The following is a 16582-nucleotide window of genomic DNA, read 5'->3' as shown; positions in this document are numbered from 1 at the left end:
GAGAGTCCAGAAATAAACCCACAAACTTTTGGCCAATTAATCTTTGACAAAGGAGGCAAGAACTTATGATGGAATAAAGACAGTCTCCTCAGCAAACGGTGTTGGGAAAACTGGACAGCTGCATGTAAATCAATGAAGTTAGAATACTCCCTCACACTATACACAAAAATAAACTCAAAATTGCTTAAAGACTTAAACATAAAACAAGACACTATAAGCCTCTTAGAAGAAAACATAGGAAAAACATTATCCAACATAAATCTCAGCAATGTTCTCTTAGGGCAATCTATATAAGCAATAAAAATAAAAGCAAAAATAAACAAATGGGACCTAATTAAACTTATAATCTTTTGCACAGCAAAGAAAACCATAAGCAAAACAAAAAGACAACCTACAGAATGGAAAAAAAAAATATTTGCAAAAGATGAGACTGACAAGGGCTTAATTTCCAGAATATATAAACAGCTCATACAACTTAACAACAACAGCAGCAAAAAAACCAAACAACCCAATCCAAACATGGGCAGAAGACATAAACAAGCAATTCTCCAATGAAGACATATAAATGGCCAATAGGTACATGAAAAAATGCTTAATATCACTAATTATCAGGGAAATGTAAATCAAAACTATAACAAGGTATCACCTCACACCAGTCAGAATGGCCATCATTAAAAAGTCCAGAAACAATAAATTTTGGAGAGGGTGTGGAGAAAAGGAAACCCTCCTACACTGTTGATGGGAATGTAGTTTGGTATAGCCGTTACAGAAAACAGTATGGATAGTCCTCAAAAGACTAAAAGCAGACTTACCAAATGATCCAGCAATCCCGCTCCTGGGCATATATCCAGAGGGAACTCTAATTTAAAAAGGCACATGCACCCAATGTTCATAGCAGCACTATTTACAATAGCCAAGACATGGAAACAACCTAAATATCCACTGACAGATGATTGGATAAAGAAGTTGTGGTATATATACACGATGGAATACTATTCAGCCATGAAAATAATAAAATAATGCCAATGACCACTGTAGATCCCCAGGGAATAATGATTAATGGAAAAAGTGAATCTCAAAAGATTACATACAGTAGGATTCAATTTAAATAGCTATTTTGAGAAGACAAAATTACAGAGTGAAAAATAAATTGGTGATTGACAGGGTTTAAGAATTTAGAAGGGGAGTTCCAGTTCCAGATAGCAACCTAGGAGGATCCCAAACTCACCTCCTCCTGCAGTCACACTGAATCTGCAGCTACATATGGAACACCTTCCTCTGAAAACCTGACTGAGTGCCTCCAATGTATCAGGTGAAGGAGAGAAGCCCACATCAAAGCAGGTAGGAGAGCTGGGACACAATCTGGTCATTAACTGCACTCCTTGTGTAGAGACCCACAATCGGGAGGAAACTCAAAACCCAGAGCTCTCCCCCAAGAGTGAAGGGTTTGATTCCCACATTGGGCACCCCAACTTTTAAGATCTGAATCATGAGCCCTGGAGATGAACCCTGAAAACATTTAGGTTTGAAAACCAACATGGCTGACACCCATGAGACCCATAAGATTATATGCAACTAAGAAACAGCTCTTAAAGGGCTCAAGCAGGGACTCGCCCATCCCAGGGCTCAGCACAGAGGCAGCAGATAGAGAGGTGACCATTCTTTATTTGAAGGGAGTTCATTTGCTGGTCTCGAAGTTTTGGACCCAGGGGCAGGCATCAGGTTTGGCTTGCATTTAGAAGCCACTGTCTCCATGCTTTCCCTCTGCCTTGTTCCAGCCTGTGGGTACCATCTTTAAATTTTTTTTTAACTCTAGGCATTTGGGGTTTTGTTTTGTTTTTCTCTTTCTTCTGGTAGGCACCATCTCTGTATCTTCCCTCTGGCTCACTCACAAGAGACCAGCATCCTTGGAGGGGCGCTGTTACACACACCTGTTGCCCCTGTTTTTTATGTCTGATGCCCTGTGTTTGAGGTTGCCGTCCAGAAGTCACTCCTTGACTACCTGGCTCTGGAGGCTTGAATGTTGTCCTGTAATTTTTAACTATTTAGCAATAGGTTAAATTAATTAAACTTGATTGTGTAGCTGGGAACAGATTATGCAGAGTTATTTACTTTTAAGCATCTATTTCTATGAATAGCGTTTCTCAACTATAAAATGCTAGGCAGACATGAACACATGGTTTTAATTCCATTTTCATCCTTTAATCAGCTGATGAAAAGCCTCCATGTGGAACAGAAAAGAAATAGATGACACAAAAGTTAATTTCAAAAATGGTTGCATTTTTATTATACCTATGGCTTCATTTAGAAATATGGAACTCACACATGAGACTTTATGAATACATTATCGACTTAATTTTTTTCTTTTAATAAACACAGAGCTGTTCATGAAAAGAAAATACATTCATTATTTTATAGAAGCCAGAAGGAAGTGACTATTACAAAGGAGTAGAGAAAGCTATCTTTCATCAGCCCCATAAAACAGGGGCCCTTCATCTTCATCTCTTGTGATAGGTTTCCCAGAATGATGAATCAATAGGAAAGTGTTCATTATTCTCCCAATTCATTTGAACCAAGCCTGTGAGTTGACTATGAAGTCAAGAAACAATTGAGTGAAATCAAATGGTCCTGTGAGCAGTAGTTTCAGTACTATTCAAAGCAGAACCTGTGGACCTATCGATCCTAAATTGAACAAACAAAAACAAGCCCCATGATAATCTCAGAAATGCACATATTAAAATTATGGTCCTTTTTAATTGTGATGTAAAATATCACAGATGGAATGGATTCAAAATTCTAATGGAGAGCCCATGTAAATACATCAAAAATTAATCTGTTAATTCTTTTGCCTATTATAAATTTCACGGGAATTTATAAAACTTGGAAGAGTGACAATGAGGAGCTGAATTTAAAAACGTCATTTGTAAGCATGTTGATAGATTGAAACATCATTTAAAGTGAGGAATCATATTTTTTTCTAAAAAAAATTTTACATCTGTGTATAATTTTTCTACTGTAGAAAAAATCCTTCAAACAGGATGTTCTTTATTCTCTCCTTCATCTCCAATTGGCCTATTAATTACAACAGTCTACACTTTTGTATTTGGTTTCCCTAGAAATCCATGTATGAAGTCAATAGTTTCTAAGTCTGTCTGCCCATCAGTGTCCCAAACACCCAACTGTAATTTCTGAGTCAAAATCATAGAAATGGAACTTGGAAATCTGAATTCAAAATATATATATTATATATATATGTATCCATCCATCCCCAGGTTACATAGCAAATGTGGAACTACAGAGCAAAGAGTAAATTTTCAAAAGGAGGCATTTCTGTTCATTGCTAGCCTGCCTGTGGAAAGAAGAAATGGGAGGGGAAGATGAGTATCACCAGGGCTCAGCTTCCCAGTCTCCATGGAAACTCATTTTTATATCCCTTTATGTGGATTTATTAATTGTGTGGTAATGGAGGTTTTCTTTTTCCTGAGAACTACTCTCTTTCACTGTCTTTTCCTCAAGAATTTCTTTTAGGAAATAAAAAAGGATCATAGAAAAAAAGAGCCTGCGTACATGCGGTGAGAGCTCTGGGCACTTTGAGATGGGAGCGCTCATGAACATTCGATCCCAGCATATGGATTAGAATTTGCTAAATAGTGAATTTGTTTATTTTCCCTTACTTAAGTTGGCTGGGTATTTAGTCCTAACTGTCACTTAGTTTCATGTCCACTCCAAAGGCACCAGTACATATTAACAAGTTTTTATAGACATGCATACAGCTCTCCTTCTCTAAGGACCTGTCTCCTCCTGGGCACAGAGTTTGAGCAGTTTCAGATATTAACCATCAGTAGAAATGTCAGCTTTTGGTCTACCTTGTGTATCTCCAAAGAACCCATCCAATACCCACTTACCTCCTGACAGAGAGGCACTCGTGCACACCTCTGTAATCCTCAAACACAGAAGATCCATGCTCTCCTGCATGTCAGGCAACCTAGTCCACTCCATTTGATGGACCTCAAACCTAAAATGTCCAAATATTTTCTCAGGCTGGTGTCCTTTGCCAACCTCTCCCACCCCCAACTCAGAAAATTCTCCTCAATCTTTTTGAAACCCACGTTCACACACCCAGACACACAGTACTTATTATATCTTGTGAGGCTGATGAGTGTGGAGAATAAAAACAATTAGGTGGAAAAGGATATGTGCTCAGTTTTCCCTTGTAAATCCACAGCAGAGGGATCACACGTAGACATGGATATGTGTACAGAGCAATAGTTTCTCAATAGCGTATTCCTGTATTCCATTAAACAAATACATGCTAGTTGAATATCTTGGTACCGATCAAGGACAAGAAACCTAAGACCTAATTATCATAACCCACAGAAATGAGAGGATAACATGACAGAGCTGTAGCAAGCTATGAACCGGGCGGTTTACTGTTCTGTCAGCATCAACTCCTACCCTCACGCTCTCTCAAAGACAAGTGGCACGTTTGTGTCCCCTCCCCCCTCCACCTTGGTGCCCGTTTCTGCTGCTTCTCTGTCGGCTATTAGCTTACTTCCTGCTGGGAGGAGAGGGACCACCGTTACTGTTGCAGAACATACATGTTTTGAATGGCCACACTTGAAGAACGTGTGCAGTATGGAAGGAAAACAAACCAGACAACTTTTTAGGCAATGCACTCGCCCCAGCCTCTCCTTACAGCAGTTTCCTCTTTGAGTGTGAGTGTGCTGTCCTGTGTATCTGCTCCATAACTAGCTTCATATCCCAACACAACATGTCCACCTTTCTTGCGCTCATGAAATTATAGACACCCATCAAACTTTGCCATGATGTGGTACGCGCACAGGCCACTGTTAAAGCAACAGCTATCAGGTGTCCAATGAGCACAAATACTGGTACTGACATTGATGGTGATCGAACAGATGAGACATGTCAGTTACATCAAGATTTACAAGTGATGGAAGACTCAACCCAAAATGACCTACATCAAATTGAACTTATTTATTCAAATGACTGAGATTTATTTGGGTATCTACCTTCATGTTTAGTTTATTCCAATTTATGTAGTTAGGAATTAGTTTTGCTCCATTTTTCACTCCTCACCACTGGCTTTATTCGAGGATTCAGTGGATCATTTTCTACAATGATAGGCATTGACCTTGGCCAAAAAGACAAGAAGCCTCTCTTTTAAAAGACCCAGCCAAGTGAGTCAGACAGAGAAAGACAAATATCACATGATATCACTTATATGTGGAATCTAAAGAAAAGTGATACAAATTCTACTTACAAACCAAAAACCGACTCATGGGCATAGAAAACAAACTATGGTTACAAAGGGGAAAGGCAGGGAGAATGGGGATTAACATAAGCACACTACTGCATATAAAGTAGATAAACAAGAACCTACTGTATAGCACAGGGAACTCAATCCAATTTTTTATAATAACATACCATGGAAAAGAATCTGAAAAAAATATAATATGTATGTATATGTACAACTGAATCACTTTGCTGTATACCTGAAACTAACATTATAAATCAACTATACTTCAATAAAAAATAAAAATAAAAATAAAAGACCTAGCCAAAATCTAAGTAGGTCTTACTGGCATCAGGTAAGGTCAAATGTTCATTCCTGAATCCAATTTTTAGGGCCAGAGGAAATCACTTTTTTTTTTGTCTTATCAACTCCATGATCCTTGTCTATTTCTGGAGTTTGGAAGTAGAGTCAGCTCTACTTAAAACTCAAGAATTAAATTTGAAGGATGAATTGGTAGCCACAAAATAATCTGCATACTGTTTACCAGGGCAAGAGTGTTTGAGTGTTGAACAGCCATGTGAAGAGATCTAACTATTACATCTGCAGTGGCAAAAACTGGCATCCAGGCTACTACTAAGCCCACATCCATCCATGGCAGACATTTTTATTAATCTTGGACCCATCTCCTGCACTCACAATCTATTTCAACTTACTCTCCAGGAAATAGCTTGCAGTTCATCAGAGAAAATTTATATTATACCCTTTGTTATGCCATACATGATAATATTCTTAATGACTGTGGATAAAGCCTGGAGGATGTGTTGATAACTCATTTTTAATCTTTCACCTTCAAATGTACCTAAAACCTTCTTGAGTCTACTTATATTTTTGACTTTTCCACCTCTCAGGATAATTAATTATCTTCATACCTCTATTTCTAGAGGCATAGCAAGCAGTCCGGTCTACTCTCTATTACACCTGCCTTAACATCTTCAATTTAAGATTGAATTTTCAGTTAAAGAATAGAAGCATTCAGATGTTAAAGACCCAAGTGTCAGAAAGACGCAGGCAAAAATTGGAAACAATTTTTTATCTCCGATGATATGTGACTAAACAAAGAAACAGAGCTGCACATATAAAGGAAGAAAAAATTATCTCATGTGATAGAAAATTATTTATGGATAATATTTGAATTGCTGCACAACTTGTAAAACTGCATAAAGACTTGTATTACCATGCACATCCATACAGTTTAACTTTCTGATTTTAACATGTTAAAATGTCATTCACTGCTAGTGAATGTAACAAAAAAGAAGCAGACTCAAGGATAGACAGAGCAAACTAGTGGTTACCAGAGGGCAGGTGGAAAAGCAATGTAGGAGTGGAGGAGTAGGAGGCGAAACTCCTGTGTGTGAGATAAGCTACAAGGATGTATTGTACAATCTGGGGAATACAGCCCATACCTTGTAATACCTGTACATGGAAAATAACCCTTAAAAATTGCATGAAAATAAAAGTATTTAGAATTTTTCAAAAGTTCACTAAAGACATTTTAATAAGAAAGAATTAGACTTAGAAGAATATATTTGAAAATTGAAATGCTTCAGCTTCATTGCAACTTCAACACCTAAGAAGATAACAATGAAGAAGGAATGACGTTTCTCTCCTACCATTTAAAGTATCATTATTTCACTAAACATCATATTTGCCCTAAATCGACAAAACTTGAGTTGTTAGAATACATTCCAAATAAAATGCAAATCAAAGAAATTCTGATATGAATAACAAAAAAAAATCATAGAATGACTCCCTTTACAAACTTCAGATTTTTTTTCAAATACAGACACACAGATATAAGAAATCCAGGTATTAAGATTCTCTCTTGGGTGCTCTGTGTGTGTATTTATATACACCCTCTGCATATATATGCACACATAAGATAGATAGATAGATTGATCGATCGATCAATAGATAGATGCACTGGATATACACACACATACAGAGCATGCAAGAGAGAAACCTAAGAGTTGGATTTTTTATTTCGTTCTGTAAACGACACATGAAGATGGTAACAGTGTTGTAAAGGTGACAAGAATTGTTTCATGGCAACGTTTGGCATTGCAGTGCTACTAGGAACAGCTATAAATATAGTGTGAATCTCTAATAAAATGTTATGACAGTTAGTTTCTTTTCCATGTATCCTTAAACAGGAGCTTGTTAATATTATCTAATTAGTTGACTATGCTTAAGTACTTATAGGATCACGTACCTCCATAATATCACTTGTTTTTTAAAAGTACATCATTTCCAAGGTCATGACCCACTGCTATGACAGTTAGAATAGCTCGACATTCTGTGTTAGTAAATAAAGAAGACACTATTCTATTTCCGTGAGGCAACTGGCAATTATTCTTTTTAATCAATTTGGCAAAAGTGGTAAATATCCAAATGACAAATATATGAAGGATCTGAATTCTATGTACAGAGGCCAGCTCTTTTCTGATGCCCTCAGACAGAATCAATAACTCTAACATCTGCATTCCTGTAACAGTTTATACAGGAATTAAATATGACCTAACTAGGTTGTTTAGCAAATATACACATTAGCATATGTTTTCACCCAATATTGGGAGTATTTTAGGGTTTAGAGACACTTTTTTCCTTTTCTGTATTCTCAGCACATTCAGCACATACTTGGTGTTCAGATGACATTTTTTAGATTTAATATGAAACAAAAAAGAAGGGTAGGTGTTTTGCATACATTTGATAATAAATAGGGTGATAAAAAATATTGCAAATTAAACTGACCATTTAAAGGCAGAGTTTATCCTCTAAATTCTAAATTTTAGTACATGACATCATGATGTTAGTTCTCCAGGCACAAAATCTTAGCGTTAGTTTTCCCTATGTCATCCTCTTCATCCATTCCCAACATGTCACTAAATTCCTTTGTACTTTGTTTTATGATATTTGTCCAATTTGGCTTTTCCAAGCTCCTGATTTTAGTTTTAGGCCCCTGATTAAATATCAATGCTACCACATTAGCCAGGCTTCACCTAAATGTCACGTACAAATTTATGAACCCACAGCACTATTACTAAATACTTAATTGATCAACCATTTTGTATACATATATTTATTTATAAAATACAAGTGTGTGCTAATTAAATAATAGTTAACACATTCCAAATAAAGGTAATTACTAACAGTATGAGAATAAAATGTAGATAAAGTAAATTCTGATCCTAATGAATTGAAATATGCACCTGTGGGAATGTAATGTAGTGTAAAAGACAACGGATCTAAATGATTGATTTCTTATTTTTAATTTCCCCTGGTCTCCTACACATCCAGCACTAGGTACCTTCTGAAAATACTACTTCCTGCAGGCTAGTGTCCTGAACAGAAATCTACAATGTTTAAGCTTAGAGTCCTCAAGTGGCCATTTAAGTATTTCTACACGGAGGTCCTTTTTTGCTAATCCAAGCTTATTCCTTGCTCCATACTCCTCAGCAACACACACACGTGCACACCAATTCTTCTGTGTTATTCAAATAATGCCTGTTTTTGCTATTATCTTTCTCGTGTAGTGTGCTCATTCTCTTCTCTCTCCTGTCACCTGCACCACTCCTCTTGCCTGCATCATGATGCTCACACCAGCGCTACCCCGAGCCTGCACCACGTACCCTTCTGATCCAATGTACCCATGCCCAAAGCCTAGTTTTAGAAGACCTGCTCAGTGAAGTTCTCCTCAAGTATGATGACACAATTCAATCATGCCTTTAAAACAACGGTAGCTTAGGGATCTATTTCATCACAGAGAGATTCTTTTTTTAATTTTTTACTTAAGTATAGTTGATTTACAATGTTGTTAGTTTCAGCTGTACAGCAAAATGATTCAGTTATACAGACACACACACACACACACACACACATATATATCCTTTTCAGATTCTTTTCCATTATAGGTTATTAAAATATATTGAATATAGTTCCTCATGCCATACAGTAGGTCCTTATTGTTTACTTTATATATAGTAGTTTGTACCTGCAAATCCCAAACTCCTAATTAATCCCTCTCCTCCACCCTTTCCCCTTCAATAACCACAATTTGTTTTCTATGTTTGTGCATCTATTTCTGGTTTTTAAATAAGTTTACTTGTATCTTTTTTTTCAGATTCCACATATAAATATCATATAATTGTCTTTCTCTGACAGAGCAATATAATCTTGATTCTTTTTCATGAATATATCTACCAGAGTCAAACACCTTTCTAGTATTACACACACACACACACACACACACACACACACACATTTAACTTATAAGCATCAGAGAGTAGTGGTGTCAGAGCAGGTGTATATTCGTTATAATTAGATCCTAAACCAATAAAACTACACACAGTGGATTTCCATAAATGCTATTATTACTGATAATAATTAACTTCATTATAACTCTAGTAGGATCTTAAACAAGCACTCACAAACTAATATAGGTATTCTCAGTAATATTTAAGGCCAGTGAAATTTCCCACTGTAGAACAAAGAAAAATAAAATGTGTATATGACCATTTGTATGCAGCCAAATTTTGGGAACATTTCAGTGCTTTATAGGGACCCCAGCCTTTCTGAAATACTCCTCAATACATTTTTTATCTGAAGGAATCCCACTATTTATTTTTGTGGTGATTTGTGGACACATAGACTTAACCAGAATCATCTTCTGAATACCAGTGACAATTATCAAAGGCCAAATCTCTCTGGTATTAAAACACAGTAATCCTATTCTGGAATTGAATGAATAATTTTATATCAAGTTGGAACAGATGGGTAAAAACAGAGCAAACAGATGCCTCTGGCTAACAAGTACATGTAAAAAGGTAAACTTTTCTCCATTTCTTCGATTTTTCTTTTTACTGAGACAATCATGCCCTTTGGCATGACATAATGGATTTTATTTTTAATAGGAGAGTTGTTGACAAATGTAATTATTAGAATGTCTGTTTTCAAAGATGTAAGAAGAAATAACTCTTTAGAAATTCCTAAAACATTTTTAAATAATTCTTTTGGAAAATCTCACCAATCTACCCAATTATGTGCCAACACATGAGAGCCTTTTCCTCCATTTGGCACTTTTGGAAGATTTTCCAGAATCATTGCCTCTTAGCAACGCTCCTGCGCACACCTGGTCAAAATCGACATCATTCTGGTCGCTGCTCTGACGTCCGACTCCTTGAGTCACACCCCGATTTGGCCTCTTTGACTGAAACGAGCACTGGCTTCCAGCTGGAATCACAGATTTGGCCTTGTCACTGGATGTGTCATTTCTGGATTTCTTGTGTAAATCAAGCTGCTTGCAAAGAAGATGCATGAGTCCTGGAGGATGAAGGGGACTATTATTTATTTAAAATTATGGGGGAAAAAAACCCTGTCATTTTGTGTATATTGATTCTTATGTGAATAATGCACTAAACATTCTGTGAAAATTTGCCTGGGTCATTTATTTTTCAAAAAAAATTCAGCAAGTAAGAATAGACAATATTACTGTAAAATTTTTTAAGTAAAAATGCATATACATATGACATTGCTACCATTAAATATGATTAATGTGGAAGGGAGAATGAAAGCAGTCATGGGAGTTGTTTAGAAAAACCAAGTAGATTCTGAAACCTTGGCTAACATTGAACTTGGAACTATTTTAAAAGAAAGGCAATTCTGGAAGGATTTTCATCAAACTTAGAACTTAATGCTTTGGACTGAATATATACTTTGGAATTAGATGGTTTGAGGTGAAACTCTCAGCTAAGTTATGTTTAAAGTTGGACAAAAAGTCCATTACTTACTAGGGTTTTTTTTTCTTCTTTCCTTCCTTCCTTCTTTTTTTCAACCCTCCTCTCTTTCTTTTATGCTACCCTGAGGTTGCAGCATTGAACTAATCATAATCTTTTCTGCATCAAATACGTGGCTCATGCAAAGACCTGTTTTCTTTTTCTTCTTGCCTGCCTACCTTCCTTCCTTCTTCCCTCCCCCTGTATTTCCTCTAATTATGTAATGTTACACTCCTTAACCCTTCTTACCTTCATCTTCTTGATTGGTTAAAATCAAAATACTAGCATCTACCTTACTGAACTGCTATGAACAGGGCACTGGCTGAGTGAAAGTTTGCCCCCTGCCTTGTTGTGAGCTGGCTGGTGTGACAGGAACAAGGGTCAGAGCTGGGGGTTGGGTGCTGTGAAAGAGACCCCCGTCCCCCTCAGCCAGCTTTGCTGTGGGTCACTGGGCACTCACTGAGCAAGCCCTAATAGCCTATTTAATTCTTGCCAACTCAGTTGCAAAACACTTACTTTGAAAAAGAGGAGACCTAAACAAAATCTGGACAAGGAATTTGTATTTTTTTGGCCAGCTAGACATCTGTTTCCTGTTAGGCAGTGACATCCATGATATAAAGCAGTTCCTTGATACAATTCTCTACACTATTATGAAATTCAGCCTATCATGGCATGTGTTCCTCTTATTACAACTGTATACACTATCTATGTGTATAAAGGGGAAATCATCATAAAGCTACAAAGAATATTGCACACTTTGCAATGGGGATTTATCATAGACAGAAGAACCTTTTGATTACTTCTTTGTTCTTGAAAAATAACTAAATACAGATTTTCTTCAGCTTATTTAATGTTTTGAGAAGACAAATATATTAACCTCAGAGTTTATGAGCGTGTAGGTCACAATTGAATGTGACTAGTCATTTCCATCCCGTGCCCTGGCCGCGGCTCTGCCTGCTGGTGTATGAGCATCATTACCAGGCTCTCAGAGTGCCAACAGTATGTCTCTTTCCTACTCACTGTGCCAGCAGCCGGATATGCAATCAGTGGAGCTGAGAACACAGACCCTCACCCTTAAACCCCATGGAGATCTGCACAGGATAGGATACCCTTGCTGAGCAGAGATGCCTTTATGCCTCCTCCTATTTAACTGGTTATTTTTCACTTACTTGTATATGATTAACAATGAAATTGGAAATGTAAAACACATAGACAAGGTTTACTTGTTTATATATTCATTTAGGAATTCTTTATCAACATCTATTAATTAAGAGCTCATTTAAAAGACTTCTTGTTTAAATCTATTTGGAGTAAAATGACAAAGTGATGATACCACCTATTGCAATTTTATTTCTTTTTTGCCACCATCCTTAAAGTATCCCTTGTGTTTTCCTAATTTAATTTTAAAAATGGACTCTAAGTCTGTCTGAACAATTTTTGTCAGGAATTAATTCTGTCACTCCTTTTCTAAGCATAAACCTTACTTTCTGTACTTTTGAAAAAAAATCCCAGACAGTAGATATGATATAAATGCCCTGTATTTCCTTATTGCTATTCATTTATATTTTGCATTCCCATTTCTAATTTCTAAAAAAGACCATGTGTTTTGGAGTGTCTGTCTATTCAGCATTGTAAATGAAAGTTCTATCCAGTAAAGAAATAAATGAAGAAATAAAAAACTAAATGAGAAATTACAGGCATACCATTTGCAAAGGAAGATATAAGTCTATCTTTAAACACTTAAGACATGATCCTGCATTTAGAAAATCTGAAGAAGTTCACACACGTGAACACAGACGCACATGCACACACACGACTGCTAGAACAAACAAGCGAGAGTCTCAAGGTTGCAGGAAGAAATTCAAGTACAAAAAATAAACTTTCATCCTAAATACAAGGAGTGAACATTTGAAAATTCAAAATCACATTTAAAATAATCAATTACTTAAGAAAAAATTTAACAAAAGGAGTACAAGCCTTCTATATTGAAAAATTACAATATATGCTGAGAGAAACTGAAGATGATTTAGTTCATAGAAGCACTATATACAATAGCCAAGACATGGAAACAACCTAAATGTCCATTGACAGATGACTGGATAAAGAAGCTGTGATATATTTACACTATGGAATACTACTCAGCCATAAAAAGTGATAAAATAATGTCATCTGCAGCAACATGGATGGACCTGGAGATCATCATTCTAAGTGAAGTAAGCCAGAAAGAGAAAGAAAAATATCATATGATATCACTTATACATGGAATATGAGACTGGACAAAACGAAACAGACTCAGACATAGTGAACAAATCTATAGTTACCGGGGGAAAAGGGGGTGGGAAGGGATAAATCAGGAGTTCGAGAATTGATAATATTAACTACTATACATAAAATAGATTAAAAATTTTTTTTCTGTATAGCACAGAGAACTATACTCAATATCTTGTAGTAACCTATAATGAAAAAGAATATGAAAACAAATGTATGTATATATATGTATGACTAAAACATGCTGTACACCAGAAATTGACTCATTATAACTGACTATACTTCAATTAAAAAAAAAAGAAATTGAATTTAAATTAATGGAGGGATTTCTTTTTTCATGCTCTCAGAACTTTATTAGCTGGAGTTTTGGCAAAAGAGAAAACCCCTGAAACAGTCACCCACCAGGTTCAGGACGACCAGAATAGAGGAGCCTTTGCTTGGAGATGTGCTCTCCTTGAGATGAAAGCATATCTGTGATTTTTGAAAAGGGGGAGCTGACTGGCTGAATGTCTCTGAGCACAAATTCAGAGTATTTTAAAAATTGTCTGCCAGAAGAAAGGGTGGAAGACTCAGTGTTATTATGTCAACAACTCTCCTCCGTTGGTCACTACGTTCAGCACAGTGTATCTCAAAACCACAGCAGGGCTTTTGTTGTCGTTGCTGTTACTGAGGTTGACAAGCTGGACCAAAGTTTACATGGTTTAAAACACCAACGTGATATTACTCTCGGCAGCTAATAATGACCAACATCTACAACATTAACAGTATCAAGTGCCGGTGAGGACATGGAGCAACAGGAACTCTCATTCATCGCTGGCGGAAATGCAAAATGATGACAGCTGCTTTGGTAGGCAGTTTGGTGGCTTCTTGCAAGACAAACCATACCCTCACCGTACACTGGCACAGTCATGCTTCTTGGTGTTTACTCAAAGGAGTTGAAAATGTATGTCTACACAAATCCCTGTACACAGATGACTATAGTAGCTTTATTAATTACTGCCAAAATTTGGAAGCAACCAAGATGTTCTTTAGTTAGTTAATGCATAAACTGTGAGTACATCCAGACAACAGACCATTATTCAGCACTAAAAAGAAATGAGCTATCAGACCATGAAAAGACATGGTGGAACCTTAAACGTATATTACCAAGTGGAAGAAGCTAGTCTGAAAAGACTACATAGCACATGATTCCAAATTGATGAGATTCTGGGAAAGGCAAAACTATGAAGACGATAAAAAGGTCAGAGGTTGCCAGGGGTTAACAGCACAGGGAGAGGTGAATAGGCAGAGCACACAGGATTTCCATGGCAAGGAAACTACTCTGTATGACACAGTAACACAGATACATGTCATTATCCATTTTTCCAACCCCCCAGGATACATAACACCAAAAGTGAACCTCACTATATACTCTGGACTCCAGGTCAGAATGATGTGTCAGTGTAAGTTCATCAGTTATAACATACGTTCCTCTCTGGCGGGGGACATTGATAATGGACAGGACTATAAATGTATTGGGGCAGGACTTACATGGGGAACCTCTGTACTTTCTGGTCAGATTTATTGTGAACCTAAAACTGCTCTTAAAAAAAATCTAATAAAAACTTATATGAGAAGGCAAAGGACCTGGAATAACCAAAATACTTTTGGACCAAACAAACAAATACCACATGATTTCCAACTTACTGGCATAAAAATAATCATATAAATCAATGGAACAAAATTGAGAGTTCAGAAATAAGTCTTTATATTTAAAGTCAGCTGATTTTTAACAAAGGTGGCAATGCAAATCAGTGAGAAAGGAAGGTCTTTTCAATAAATGGAACTGGGACAATTAAACATCTATATACAAAAAATGAACTCAGAGCATACGCAAAATATTAACTCATACTGGATCACACCACTTAATTGTAAGAGCTAAAACTATGATTTTTTAAGAAGAAAACATAAGAGGAAATCTTTTGATGCTGGATAAGGCAGAGTCTTTAACATGATTCAAAAACATAAACCAAAAAGAAAAATAAATGACAGATCCATAAAAATTTGGACCTCGTTTTGAAAACACTTTAAATTCCCTTCAAAGGAAACACTGATAAAAATGAAAAGATAAATCAAATACCAGCAGAATATTCTCAACGAACATATTGGATAAAGAACTATATATAGATTATATAAAGAACAGTTATTACTCAATAATAAACTGACAATTCAATATAAAATAGGCAAGTACATGAAAAGATATTTCGTTGATATATTAATTGACAATAAAAACATGGACATATTCCCAACATCACTAATCATTAGAAAAAATAATAATTAAGCCACAATGAGATAACATGCCAAACCCAGTAGAATGGCTATAATCAAATGACAGGTGACACCAAGGGTCTACAAAAATGTGGTGAAACAGCAATCCTCTCACACTGCTTGGTAATGTAAATAGTACTTTCATTTGGGAAATAACTTGGGCAGTTTCTTTAAAAGCTAAACAGAAACTTACCCTAGGACATAGCAATTCCACTTAAGGAATCTACCTAAGAAAAACAGAAACCTATGTCCACACAAAGAAATTTTCATAGCAGCATTTTTTCAGTATAACTACAAGCTGAAAACAATCGAGTTGTTACTGGAGATGGGGGAAAATGTTTGTATACATAAGATGAAATGCTATTCAGTGCTATAAATGAATGAAATATTGTTACATGCTACTGAATGGGTATAAGTGAAGGATTCTACATCCAATGTACATGAAATGTCCAGTAATGGCAAATCTGTGAGAGAGATCAGATCTGTAATTGCCTGTGACTGGGGGTGGAGAAAGAAACTGTCTGTAAATGGGTACAAGGGAACTTTGGGGGGCAAAGGAAGTGTTCTAAAACTTGCTGTGGTGATGACTGCATAGCTCAGTACATTTACTAAAAATAACTAAATCATGCACTTCCAATGGGTGAATTTAGAGGCTTATAAATTATATCTCAAAAAATTGGCTAAAAATGACTGAAGGACTCAAACAAAAACAAATACAAATGAATAAAACAAATGGTACCATAAACATGAATTTTAAAAAATAGCATCATAGGAAAATATTTAAAACATGTGAGAAAACAATGGTATCCCTAAAATGTAAAGTCAACAAAACTTGTGATAGCCAAAATATAAATCATGTGCAGAGGTAATAGCAAAACAGAGTCATCCTTGAACTCCAAGGGGGTAGCAACCTTTCACACTG

The 16582-nt window shown here is 36.2% G+C and overlaps 1 long non-coding RNA gene across 1 annotated transcript; it reads right to left on the bottom strand.

Annotated features, from left to right (window-relative positions):
- Positions 1-3028: 3028 nt before the first annotated feature.
- Positions 3029-13155, bottom strand: LOC116662507. Its single transcript, XR_004318471.1, has 2 exons — positions 10443-13155; positions 3029-4015 (listed from the first exon to the last, which is right to left on the bottom strand). It is a non-coding gene; the product is annotated as an uncharacterized LOC116662507 (long non-coding RNA).
- Positions 13156-16582: the final 3427 nt, after the last annotated feature.

This window comes from Camelus ferus, unplaced genomic scaffold (genome assembly GCF_009834535.1).
Source record: "Camelus ferus isolate YT-003-E unplaced genomic scaffold, BCGSAC_Cfer_1.0 contig2800, whole genome shotgun sequence".
NCBI classification, from domain to species: domain Eukaryota; kingdom Metazoa; phylum Chordata; class Mammalia; order Artiodactyla; family Camelidae; genus Camelus; species Camelus ferus.
This window is presented reverse-complemented; position numbering and strand designations above follow the sequence as displayed.